Below are 12,987 nucleotides of genomic sequence, written 5' to 3' on the forward strand. Positions count from 1 at the left end.
CTGCTGTTCGCTCCCCGCGGCGCGCACCCTGCGCGCCCCGCTGCGCGCCCGGCTGCGCGCCCCGCTCCGCGCCCGCCGGGGAGCGCCGGGCGTACTGCGGTCCCCCGAGAGCCCCCTCCGCCGCCGCGAGGGCTGCGCCTCATGAAATAAGGGGCTCCCGAGGGGTGAGGGATGGCAGGGAGTCCCGCTCCCCCTCCCCAGCTGGATGTGGGTTGCGGCGGGGGAAGAAGGGGACTCAGCATGAAACATCTGCTCTGTATTGGGGATCTGTCTGGGGAGCGTTCTACACGTATATGTGTGTAGAGAAATCATCGATTTCTGCAAAGAAAAGGCCCCCCCGCCATCCCCCTACTTGTGTCCGGATAAGAATGTATGTCTGCGTAGATGTTCATCACGATATGCAAAAACAGTCTGGAAAATGTTGGTTGTAACATTTTAAAAAGAATCCTGTCCGTTGTCCCCAGAAAATAGTGCCTTCAGCGGAAGATGGAAGGAAAACTAAGTAGCTCAGTTTGCCGTCAGCTATTTTCCATAACAACCTCCTCGCTAGCCAGTAATGTCAGCAATATCCAGCCTCTATCAAAAATCCAAGCTCTATCCAAAATTCAAACTCTATCCCATAGAGACCTTCACTATTAAAAGTGAAAAACAGGGCCCTTACAAATCAAACCTTGGCGGTGGCAGAGCTCGGAGGCAGCTCTCCGAACTCCACCGTGTGGTCACCGAGCCAGGCACCCTCTTTAGCACCAAGGCTTAGGGTACCTTGATGCCATCACCCTGGCCAGGACCTCTGGTAGCTGCTTCCCCTACTCAGTAGTGTGTCCCGTGTTCAGTTTCTGTCCCCTGCTGACACATGAGTCATTCTGGGAGTGGACCAGGGATGTGAAAAGCCAAAAGTGTGCCCATATCCTCTGACATATATCCTGTCTGGAGCTCTCCTGCAGTGATGGAGCTGACCACACGAGGTGCAGACAGACAACCAAGATCTTGCAGAGTCCATCCCTGGGCACATCAGACATATCATGGCTGATTCAGTGGCAGCTGTCAAAAGTGAGTTGCATTGTAATCACTGGAAGGGAAAAGTGACAATGAAAAAAAAAATAACAGTAGCCCATTTGTTCTCCAGATTTAGAGGTGTCCAGAAAGGGGGAAAATATGTCCCTGCTTTTTCATTTCACTATGATGGATGAAGAGGTCTGTGAGGAATATATGTTTAAATTTGACATTAGGATCTCAAGTCATGCCCACCTTTTGAGACACAATATTAAAACAGAGAGCCCACATCAGAAGATGTTCCTAGATGGTGAAAGCAGACATGAATCAGGAGGGACTTTCAATCATCTCTTTTAAGACTCTCCATTAAATGTTTGCTTAACAACACTGAGGAGAAATGATGTTTTAATTAAAAATTCTACCAATTTTCTATGTGAGTGCTGAAAAAACTACAAACTGAGCTAAAAACTGCCCTAAGAAAACCTGATTTCCAAAAGAAAACCAGAAAAGAAAAAACAATTAAAAAACGAAGACTTGTTGATTTTAAAAAAGTAATCTCCAGCTCATAACACATGGGGAAAATAATCTCCATGTTGAGAACCAGGAGCAGACCTGGCAATGCTACTGGTGGGTGACAGTGAGGCTTTGGGGAATGCAAGGTTTGCAGTTTTGCAGATGCTCAGACCCAACCAGAGCCCTTCCTTTTCCATGGGTTTCCTTCCTCAGACAGGGAGTGCAACTAAGAAGGATTATACAAGGCAGCTGGATTTTACCATGCTCTAAAATTAATATCACGTTTGGCTGCTCCCTCACAACAGGAGTGTTTTCTGCATATTCCCCTGCCAAGTTATTCTGGGGGTGACCATCACATTTTTTTTTGTTGCATAGAGGAAGAGATGATCTTGATCATTGTTGGGGCTGTGCTCACCTGGCAGGTTTCAAGTCTTATGTGCCAAAGACAGCCCTGAGAAAGGCCCTTCACAGCTTGGCCAGCTTCTCCAGCTGCCGTTTTCATCACCTTTGAAACAGGTTAATGCTCCTGAATGTGGCCTCGAGGTTCAGGCATTGACACCTTGGTGAGGAAGTGGAGAGTGTGCAGAGTGGTTTGCTTTTCCAATATTTAGATTGCAACAGATCTGGCCTTGCCTGTCACAAGGCTTTTTGGTCCTTTGTGGGCTGGAGGTTTGGCCATGCTGTGCCAGCCAGGCTCCCTCCTGTGGAGAGCTGCTGGCCCTGCCGGTGGCCTGCACCCTGCACACCCCTGGCCCCACCACCCGGCCCTGCCCATCCGAGTCCCAGCTGCAGACTTCTGTCTCAGCTCTGCTGCTCAAGGTTTGAGACAAGAGGGGGATCACTGGGCAGCCCAGGTGGGAAAACAGAAATGTCTATATAGACACAGAAATACATCTTAAACTGGGCTTCTCCTGCTCTAGTTTGTATCTCTCCAGAGATATAAATCTCTACAGGCTTTTCCCTCCTTTCAGGGAGAACTTCCCAGCTGAGCCTTCAGCAGAATTACATTGCTCGTGGTGTACACCTACACTGCTTCACGACGATTCGGCTTCAGCCATCATCCTCAGGAAACTGATTCAATTCTTCTGCATCTGGTGACTGTTGCCCAGGGTCATAGTCTTTCATAAATGAGCTGATGTAATGCCAGGGCCGTGGTGCAGGGCAGCAATGAACAGAGCCATGTCATGGGCAGCACAGGCCATGAACTTCAGCACAGAATTTTTTTAGAAATACATGATCTCATGTAAGGCTGTTTCTACCTTCCTAGGACCTCCCCACAGATTCATGACTCAGCAGAGGCACTGGGCTAGCAAAAAATTCTTGCAGAATTCTTTTTGTCAGAAGGGTCTCACAACCTTTTCAACCTTTTCATCAGTGTTGGGGAAAATGAGGCACAAACCAGCAGTAAGGTTTACCACAAGACAGTATCCATGAGCAGACCTCTTAAGAGGAAGAACTGTTACATTCCTGTCCTGGGATGCACTAACCACCCTGATTTTGCTACCGGAGTGCCAGAATGCAGAGAAAAGCATCAAGGCTAAGCTAAGGTTCTTTTACCATAACACGTTCCTTCCTATTCTCCCCTAAAAAAAAAATTTCTTTTCCATTTAGCAGTAAGTTTTGCAAGGGGATTTCATCTGGTGTTGACATCATGGAAATTTTATTGGATCTCCTTAGTTGCCCCCTCCAAAACTGTTGGAAAAGCCATGTACACATAAACGCTTGCTGCAAGGGCTTTGCAAGGTTTGTTGCATGTTGTTTATTTATCTTCTTTAACAACGTTCCTTGTGTCCCACTTTGTCTTCTATTTCACAGCTGGAAGTTGAAACAAGAAGAGGAGACTCAAGTAATGAGGAAATAAGCTGAAAACTGGGGAAAGAACTGAGCACTATGTCAAAAATAAAGGTTTGCAAAAATTTTCCTAGGATTATTTTCTGCATCTCTTGCATTGTTTTCCTGGAGAAGTATGAAGCAATTCCAGCTTTAGAGCTTTTTCTAGAGGTAGGAGAATCATGCCATGGGTCTTTCATCCAAAGAGAAGTGGTGGAGTGGCTTTCTGTCCTTTCCCCAATGCTTTCTTTCTCCTCCTTACCCTCATAAAGAATCTGCTCTTCAAGGACATTGAGCCCGCTCTGCAGAGCAGATGAACACTGGCATCATTCACCACTGCTGCCAGCAGTCTCATAGGTTAATGGTGTCCCTGGTTTTGATGGGTTGACTTTTGGGCAGAGTTATGTGTTGCAGAGAAATAGGGTAGGGGACCAAGGCTACAGAATGAGCTGGGACAGGACCTGGCTCAGACTAAAAGAGTTCAGAATTAATGCCTGCTTGAAAGATGATGGCAGGTGAAGGTCTTTCAGGGTTGTCTGTTTTGGTAGTTCAGGTGCCAGGGATCAGATGCCAGCTTGTGGGATCACCACCCTTGTTTGATGTTGCTTTCTCCCCCCATGCTTCCTTTTGGAATCTGATGACCTGTGTTATATTTTCACACACTCTTCCTTATCCAGGAGAGGTACTTAATGGCTTTCATATTTGAAATGGAAAGCTAAGAATTGTTTAGTCACCTGGCTCCAGACACTGTGACTTGAGGAGCCTGGTATCATGGCATTTACCAAAAGTGCTATTTATTTTTAGAAGAACTGGCAGCATCCTGGTTGCTTGCTTGCTTTCTGTCATGTTCCCCCCATCACATACACACCTTAGAACATCATCCATTGCTCTATAAATTCAATGGTTCCCATAATTTCCTGAAGATCCCCTGCTCCATCCTCACTCTTAAAGCATGGCTAAGCTCAGTATGGATTACCTGGGCTCCTCATTTGGGAGCACCCAGAATAGCAGTGGCCAAACCCCCAACTGCCTTTGGAAAGGCAAGGGCTGGAAGAAGAAGCTGATGCTTACCTTGCCACCCTGCTGCTGCTGAGTGGAAAATGTGGGGTTAAAGGGAGTCAATAAAGTAGCAGAAATCACTGGTGTCTGGTTTCCAGGGCTAGAAGGGAATGCAGACATAACTGGGGTGACAGCCATGGCTCCAGGCTATGACCAGGATGGCTAAATTCCCTGCCATTGATGAGAGAATAAGCACCAAGACAATCTTAATGAGCATCAAGAATTAGGCTGATAATATGCTGATGACTGGGATAGGGTGCTTATCTCTGCACTTTGCTCCATCTCTTGCCGTCTGACTCAATGCCAGACACCCTGCCCACCCTCCTCCCCTCCTGTTACCCCAAACAGGCTTTGCTCCCAGTCCCCGGGCTGCCAGCAGCAAGAACCCAGCCAGTATTGTCTAAACAGGGCCATACAATGGGCAGCATTGTTGATACTGGATTTTTGCCCTCATTGAAGATGACCTCACAGCCCACCCCTTGGCCACTTCAGCCAGCCCCTCCGGACTGTGAGGCTGTCTTTTGAACTTGGGTAAATAAATTGGGAGAAGAGGGGGAGAAAGGGATGGGGACCAGAGGAACACAGCAGTCTTTGTGTTGCCACCCTCTCTTCAGCACTGGTGCTCTCTGGTGTCCTTCTACCCACATCAGATATGGCAGGCCAGGTGCCAAGGAGCCGCATGCCGAGCGCCCATCCCCACCCTCCCACCCTGCGCTCGCTGGACAGCGGCACCTCTGCACTTCTGCAGCCTCCCTTCTTCGGGTTGCAGCCTCTCCGCTCATCTCAGCTGCCCTTTCTCCTCCTCCAGGCCTTCTGTGCTTTCCTTCTCACACCTGCAGCCCACACCTCCTGCCCCTCCCCTCAGGCTGTGACCGTCCTCCCAGGTACCCCATCCTCTGCTGCCAGCACCGTGAGAGTGCCGAGCAGGGATCTGCAGAAATGCCACCTCGTGGTGGCAGATCTTCTGACCCAGCTTAGGTGGCGTGGGCAGTACCACAGTGTCTCGTGCTCCGTGGTGTCAGCCCGGGTTAGATGCAGCTGACACATCCAAGATACCCACTGCATCTGCAGGTGGATGTCCACCTGTGTGGAGACAGAGGTGATGCTGCGGGGCTGTGAGCGTGAGCCCTGGGGACACATTGCCACATAGTCAGCACAGCGGGAAATTGCAGCACCAGAGAATGGTGAGCGCACGTCCAAGGTCAGTTTGCAGCTGCCTCTTGGGCAGAGCACAGTGTCCCATGCTGCTGTTTATCCTCTTTGTGTGTGTCTGTGCTCTGCATCATTGCTTTCTACCCTGTTTCCTTGCTGCAATAGCAGCCTGAGAATTTGATGGCTGTCCCAAACTTTAGGGGAACAAAAATAGCTTACCAAAGTTAAAAATAACCTGGGGTTTAGAGATTTGGGAGACATCTTCCTTACATACTTGCTGGAGTATATCTGAATTCCAGATACTCATTTTTATCCTGGAGATGTTTCTGAGAGACTCCTGTCAGGGGAAGCAGGCATACCCTGGCAGGGAGATACTGGGGGGGTTGCCCTGAGAATGCACACATGCTGCTGGTATGAGAAGCAGAAAGGACAAAGGAGAAACTTGCTGGACCCTCAACCCAATCCTCCTTACAGTGGCACACACAAGAAAACCTCAAAGACATGGTGTGCCTCTCCCTGTCTGCTGTTTACAACTTTGTCTATATCCATACCTCAGTCACTTTTAAAGTGAATGTTTTCTTTCCTCTTGGACAACAGGACTAGAGCAGAGAGCTTTGTACTCCTCCAGGAACCAGCATTGCTTTTCCTCTTTTCCCTCTCTGCTTATCCCAGTGAAGAGCTGTATGTGGTCAGCAGCATTTTCTTGTTTTGGGGTTTTTTTTGCCTACAGAGCAGGGATGGTGCTTGTGTCTTTTTCTAATGTCTTCTTCATTTGCAACTGAAGATCCGTCAGGATTCCCCCCTGAGCAGAGTGCATCCTCACCACAGTGTGTGGGCTGCAGCAGTGTGCATGGCTGGCCAAGGACATTTTGAATTCTTAAGTAGAGAGGCCCTACAAGCTGTTAGGTTTCTGGCCAGGAACATTTTTAGGTTTCCTTGCTTGCTCCCTTACCCACCTGCCTGGTTTTGCTGCATTTTCAGGTCTTCTAAAGAACCTGTCTGCCCTGCCTCCTCTAAAGAATGGAGCTGGAAACGCTCTTCTCTTTCCATGTTTACCTCCTCACTTAAAGTAAAGGGCTGCAGACTTCTATGTTCCTGTAAGTTTTGGTGGGTAAAAATGCCCCATGTTAACCTGGTGTTTGTGTTTGGAGCCTTAAAAGAGGGAAAGATCTGTTGCAAGTGTAAAAGAAATCCTGGGCAGGTAACACTGAGGAGATCCTGCAGCCTGATACCATCTGCTCTTAGCGACTTCTGTTACCTTTTTGAAGCATCCTCATTTTGTCTCTAAAGTCTTGCGACAGTACTAACATAGCAGTCTCATTCAAAATGTCAGTCTGCAAAGGCTTCTTACAAAGTGTGGTCCTCATGGCACTGGAGAGATGAGCAGATGATTGACCCCCACATGCATTCACACATTTGCACAGCAGGCATTTGGTGTGTTTTGGAAGGTGTGTAACTGTCTGGTTCTGCTTGACACTGAGGACATGCAAGGTCTGAGGATTTTCCTTGTTTGTCCACTGTGCTATTTTGCTTTTTAAATAGCCTGCTGACTCTGTGGCATGCCTTGGGAATAACAACTATGAAAAAGGATTTGGATATAAAGATTAGCAACCCTAAAACTTGAACAGCAAAAATATCACACAGGGGGAATCCAGGCAAACTTACCTTATCCTGCAGCAGCAAAGTTGTGGTATCATGTGTGACACTCAGCTGTACAGCTTAGGGGGATACATGCCTGTCAGGATGGCACCTCAAAAACCACTACCAAGGGACTGCAATGTCTCCTGCCCAATGATGTCCCCACCTGATCACAGCTTCTGTAATATGCTAAGGGCACCCCACAGGTACTCCAGGATCCCAACTAACATGCCCAAATGCTGAGGTAGAATGAGTCTGGAAAGCTCTAGAACACAGATGGCAGCTAACTGGTGTGCAAACACACAGTGTTGACAGTGACTGGTTTGGCCCCAACTCCTTCTTCACCTCCTCATTCTCAATTACTCAAGTATATCCTTAAAAGACTGGCTTAATCAGGTGATGGGCTCATTGCTGAATATCAATCACATAATCACAAAACTGATGCCAGCCTCTGGGTTTTCAAATGGCCACCTCAGCCTTTCTTATCTTGTCTTCCTACCTAGAGAATATAAATTTACAACCACGTATTTGGAATTACATAGTCAGGAATAAGAAGAGACATATAAGGCATGTGCAGTATGGGACTGTGTAAGTTGAATGGATATAATTGCACTGCAGACAAATTATTTTCATCCAAACAATGATTGGTTACAGAAAACCAGTGAACAAAAATAGAAATGTGGTGAAACATTTGCAGCCCCTGAGGAATCTGCCTCTCTGGTCTCTAGAGAGGACTTGGCCAGCACCTTCCCCCAAAAGAACAGTGGAGTGAGCTCAGGATCTGCTGAGGTAAAGCTAGAGCAGCTCTTTAGGGTCCAGAGGGTTCCTGCCTTGGTTTCCAAAGATGTCAGGATTCCTTGGTTTGCATTTCCTCCCTGGTGCTCACAGCTGGATCTCAGGAGGTGCCGGGCCTTCAGATGCAGGGACCCAGCCCTTCTTCTGGTGCTGCTGGATGTATCACAAACATTTCTTTCACCCCTGAGAGCAGGGTATCTCCTCTTCAGCATGTGTTAATGTGAGCCTTAGCCATAGACTATGGGAAAATCAACATCAAAATGTCAACTGCTGACACTTGACAGCTGCTAGAAGCAGGGGAGAGGGCTAGTCCCACAGCAGGTATGAGAGATGCTTGATGTTTTGCCCTGGATGACCCTGATTTCAGGGTCTCTCATTGCTAAAGTTTGCTCCAGGCATAACAGGAACAGACAGGGTGAGTTCCCTGTCCAGGAATGAGTTACATGTCAGTTAACCATTGCTGAGGATTTAAATTTGAACTGCTAATCCAGTTTTATACTGGATTTATATATATATATATATATATATTTATAAGCCCCACCATTTGGACTATCATTAAATTATTCTTCATGGGATGTCTGCACTGCCTATCCCTGCTAGAGGCTCTGAGAGGTGGAAGTGTTCCTAAAGTCAACATGCAATGATTAAACTGCAAAGAGCCTGGCAACTTTCAGCAGATGGCCGTGGTACAGCCTCCATGGCAGTGTCTGCCGCTCATTCTGTAGCTTGTGCATGATATGCAAGGATCACTGACCAGCCAGAAAAAGGTTTCCCAGGCAGAATAAACTGTACTCATTTCATCCCAAACACCTGCACTGGTCCTCAGGCAGGATTGGTTGATAGCTGAGTGCTTTGCTGAGCATTTAAAGATGGCTGGCTGCTTTTCTTCTGGCTGATGGACATTGCTGCTGCTCTGTCCTGGCAAGGACAGGCTGGGTCTTGTTGAGGCTGTGCTGGCTCTGCCCATATTGTCCTTGTTAAAGAGGGTGACAGGCAGTAATTGACTGAGTTTGATAAGGGACAAGCCCAGTGTAGTACGGAAGGTGAGTGCTGGTGGGATTGGGATTTGCAGTGCTAGTGGCTGTTGGGGAATGTGGTTCCTGGCAGAAGAGCCAGCTGAGGAGGGGGCCATGCATGCAGGGGGGACCAGCTGCGTGAAGGGCCCACGGCGGGGGTGCCCCAGGGCTGCGCTGCCTGGCCCGGGAGCCCTTGGCGAGCTGCAGCCCGAGGCAGGCTGGCAGTGCCGGGGCGCCGCTCAAACGACTCACAAAGCCCAGGCTGTGGCACCAGGGCAGCGGAGCTCGGTGTGTGCGGCCACCCTCACCCCGGGAAGGCACCCGCTGCGACACGCGCTCAGCAGCGGGCCCGGAGAGCGGGAGAGCTGGGGAGAGCAGGGGGGGCAGCAGGGGAGGGGACAGCAGGGGAGGGGGCAGCAGAAGGGGACAGCAGGGGAGGGCAGCAGGAGGGGGCAGCAGGGGAGGGGGCAGCAGAAGGGGACAGCAGGAGGGGACAACAGGGGAGCGCGCACCCGCGGCCGGCCACACGGACGGCGCGCGCGGGGCGGAGCGCTGCCGCCACCTGGCGGCCGGGCCGGGCGGCGCAGGCGGGGGGTCGGGTCCGGTCCTGTTCGGTCCATTGGCTCCCGCGCGGCCGCCAGCGAGGACTGGAAGACTACGAGGGCAGCCCGTGGAGCGTCCCGCGGGTCTCAGCTGGAGAATTTCATGCCAGCTGAGCGGGGTGCAGGCGTCCGAGGTGGGCTGGACTGCCGCTGCTGAGAGATTTGGACACCATCCTCGTGGGATTCCTCCAAAAAAGGCAGAAAAGGTCAATGATGCTCCAAGTGAGCTTTCCCATACAGGGCAACCCTGTGCCAGTTTGTAGCCATATGCTATAAAATTCCCAGAGAACTGCCCAGCAATCATAGGTGGTCACAACAGTGAGTTTAAGGGCTTTACTGAACTCGTAAGCGTGTAATTGGGGAGTAGATGAAAGCCACTGAAGTATGAATAATAGCTAATGAAACCAAACAATATTTCAAAGCAAGATTTACTGTGAATAAACTGAAAAATCCCACAGGCCTTACATATGCTTCAGAGATTAAATGCTTTAAAAAGTGTTGGTGCATCTAAAAGTGGGAACACCAGCAGGAACGGAAGTTCAGGAGGAGGGAAACTATTCCACAACAGAGACCTTCTTTTACTAGTCTCCCATTATATGAGTTATGCTATTCCATCAGAAAGCTGGATGTAGCACTGCAATTCTCCATTGTGCTTGCTTCTGTTAACAAAGCTGATTGAAACTACAATCTCATCTCTCACATCTGATGCATCCTGCTATTTTTTCCGCTATGTGTTAGCCTATGTATTAATGTAACATTCCCCAAAACCCAAGAGTGATCAGCATTCCTTCCTCTCATCACACTTCTTCAACACCAGCTTGCAACCTGCTGTGTTCTCAGGGATATCATACAGAGACTCTCTTGCACCTGCCAGGTAGCTGGATTGGGGAAAAAATCTTTGGTCTGAGTCCTGCTTTGTTTTTGTAGGGACAGTGGCAGGTGTTGGCTTGTGATACACCATGGGACACAGACTGTGTTTGTCCCTCTTCTTGCTGGCTGTGATAAATCTGGGTCAAAGGAGCAGCCTGTATCCAAACACCCTGCCTCTGGCACTGACGGCAGCCCAGCCTATGAGAAGTGACTCCTTGAGCCCCTTGATGGAAGCTCCCTGACTTGTGACAAGCGTGGGTCACCTCTGGGAGTAAACTGTGGGTTGGCTGCCACCCCAGAGCTGGTTTCATTGCAGAGGAGGAAATACCTTTTGTTTTGAAGCTGGTCTTCCTCAGGTGCTTCTGCTTTTTTAGGTGTGGTGCTCATCGCTGCCCACGGTGTGTCAAAGACTGACTTTCTCCCAGCAGTGCCAGTTGGCCCCGACAGTTCCTAGGAGCACAGAGCGTGCTTGCTGCTTGTGTGTGTGGTGACATGCCCACACGTGGGTCTGCACGGCTGCATGTATTGCAATGAGGCTTTAAGAAAACAACACCCTGCAGAGCGACAGTAAAGGTTATTTATAATCCAAATTGTATTTAGAGAACAAGAAAATTTAGTTCTATATTCTAAAAAGAGGAAAAATCAACATTATCTTGTAAAGGACCTGATAACTTCATCCTATACCTGCTGCTTTCTGCTCAGGTGGGATTGCATATGCACAATCCCTGTGAATTTGCAGCCAGCCAGTGAAGTCCCCACTGAAGGCCACTGCACAGGTACATGAATGTAAGAAAGCTCTACAATATGTTAGGAAATATGTAAGTGTTAGTAAATATGTCTTTGTACAAATATTTATGAAAATTTATTGCTAATTTGTACAACATGATAACACATTTTTATAGCTCAAATTCAATCAGTCCTTGGCTAAAATGTTCTTCACTCTCTCTTCACCTTCTCCTCCTCAGGCAGATTTGACAGATTGAAGACATGTATGGTTGCCTTACTAATACAGTTTTTACATCTTGATCTGCAGAAAGCAGCTTTCACTGTTTGTGCTGGTTCCTCAATAAGTCTGTCACGAGATGATTGGATTCCTTAGCCTCTGAACATTACTATAATAAGAATGGTATTATTCAAATGTAGATAAAATCCACCTGTTTGATGCAAAAAAAAAAAATAGGCAGAGAAGACTTCATTTAAATGAAAAGTAATGAAAACACATGAACATTAATACACTGTGCTGGGAAAATTTTCAAAATGTGTCATAAACAGCTTACTCAACACCAAGGTACTCTGCTTGAAAGTCTGTTTTTTTTATTTCTGATGTTTAACAGTTGATTAGTGCTGTTGCTACCACTTTCCCTTTCTCTATCCCTGATGCAATACATAGAGATAACAACTATCTCTACCTCTGTTAACATTGCCTGGAAGTGGGAATCAAATGCCTGTGTTGATGAGAAGCCCTGAAAATGGATTATTGCCAAGAGAATTAACATAGCGCCCTAAGTAAGAAAACAGGAACTTGGATACAGAATTGTTTATCCATGGCTGTGTCTCTGTTTTTCTTACAGTAAAGAGTGACTATAGTATACTGTGTACTGCTAAACTTATATACAAGATTTCTCAAGAACGAGACAGCTGTAAAATTTTAAACCTCAGTGATGATGATTAAGCTCCTGGAAGAAAACTAAAAGTATTGTTCAAAATCTGGGCAGAAACTGATTCTGTTATGGAGCTGGGTACTTCTGTCCTGGTCCTCTACCAGCTTTACTCAGCACAGAGAGTTGGTGTGTAACTGGTGTCCCAGCATCACCTCTAGCTGGTGAAAACGTTCCCGTCAGGGCCGCTTCAGCAGCAGCTGGTGAGCTCCTGGAGAGCCTGTCCTCTTGGGTCTGGTGAGCAGACCCGCCTTCAGTCCCAACAACTGACTGCTCTTCATTAACTGATAGGACTTTTTTCTAACCATGAAACCTAAATGTTTTGTAGTTCTAATTCAGCATTTGATAGTGCTTTTTGGGGGGGAATTTATGAACTCTTTGGTGCTCTCTTCTCCTTACACAAAGGAATTAAGTGTGGGATATTGTTTAAAGGTATGTGTGCTTGACACGCTGATAGAAAAACTTCTGTGGCTGTGTTACTTTGTCTTATCCTAACATGCTGAATCCCATTGTGATAGTGGTTTCTGGTTTTAGAAACAGTCTTCCCTGGGTATCTCTGAAAGGTTTCTTCTAGGCCTGCTGAAAAATGGACCTCAACGAAGAAGGAAAAAAGAAGAATGAAGAGGAGAAATTCTGTTGGCTGGTTTTCACAAGAATGAAAGTTTGGCGAGTAAGGCCCAAGGCACTGTAAGTAAGAGAGATGTGAGGTAAGTGCTCACAGGTGCTACCAGACATGCACTGTTCCTTAGCCAGCAAATACTGCCTGCTCCACACAGGCTTACATCAAACACCATAGAGGGCAGAGCAGAGTGATCTATGAGGTCCTAAAGTCTGGATCCTATTCTCCCCCAGCTGACACAT

The sequence above is a fragment of the Aphelocoma coerulescens genome, chromosome 6 (genome assembly GCF_041296385.1).
Source record: "Aphelocoma coerulescens isolate FSJ_1873_10779 chromosome 6, UR_Acoe_1.0, whole genome shotgun sequence".
Classification (NCBI taxonomy): domain Eukaryota; kingdom Metazoa; phylum Chordata; class Aves; order Passeriformes; family Corvidae; genus Aphelocoma; species Aphelocoma coerulescens.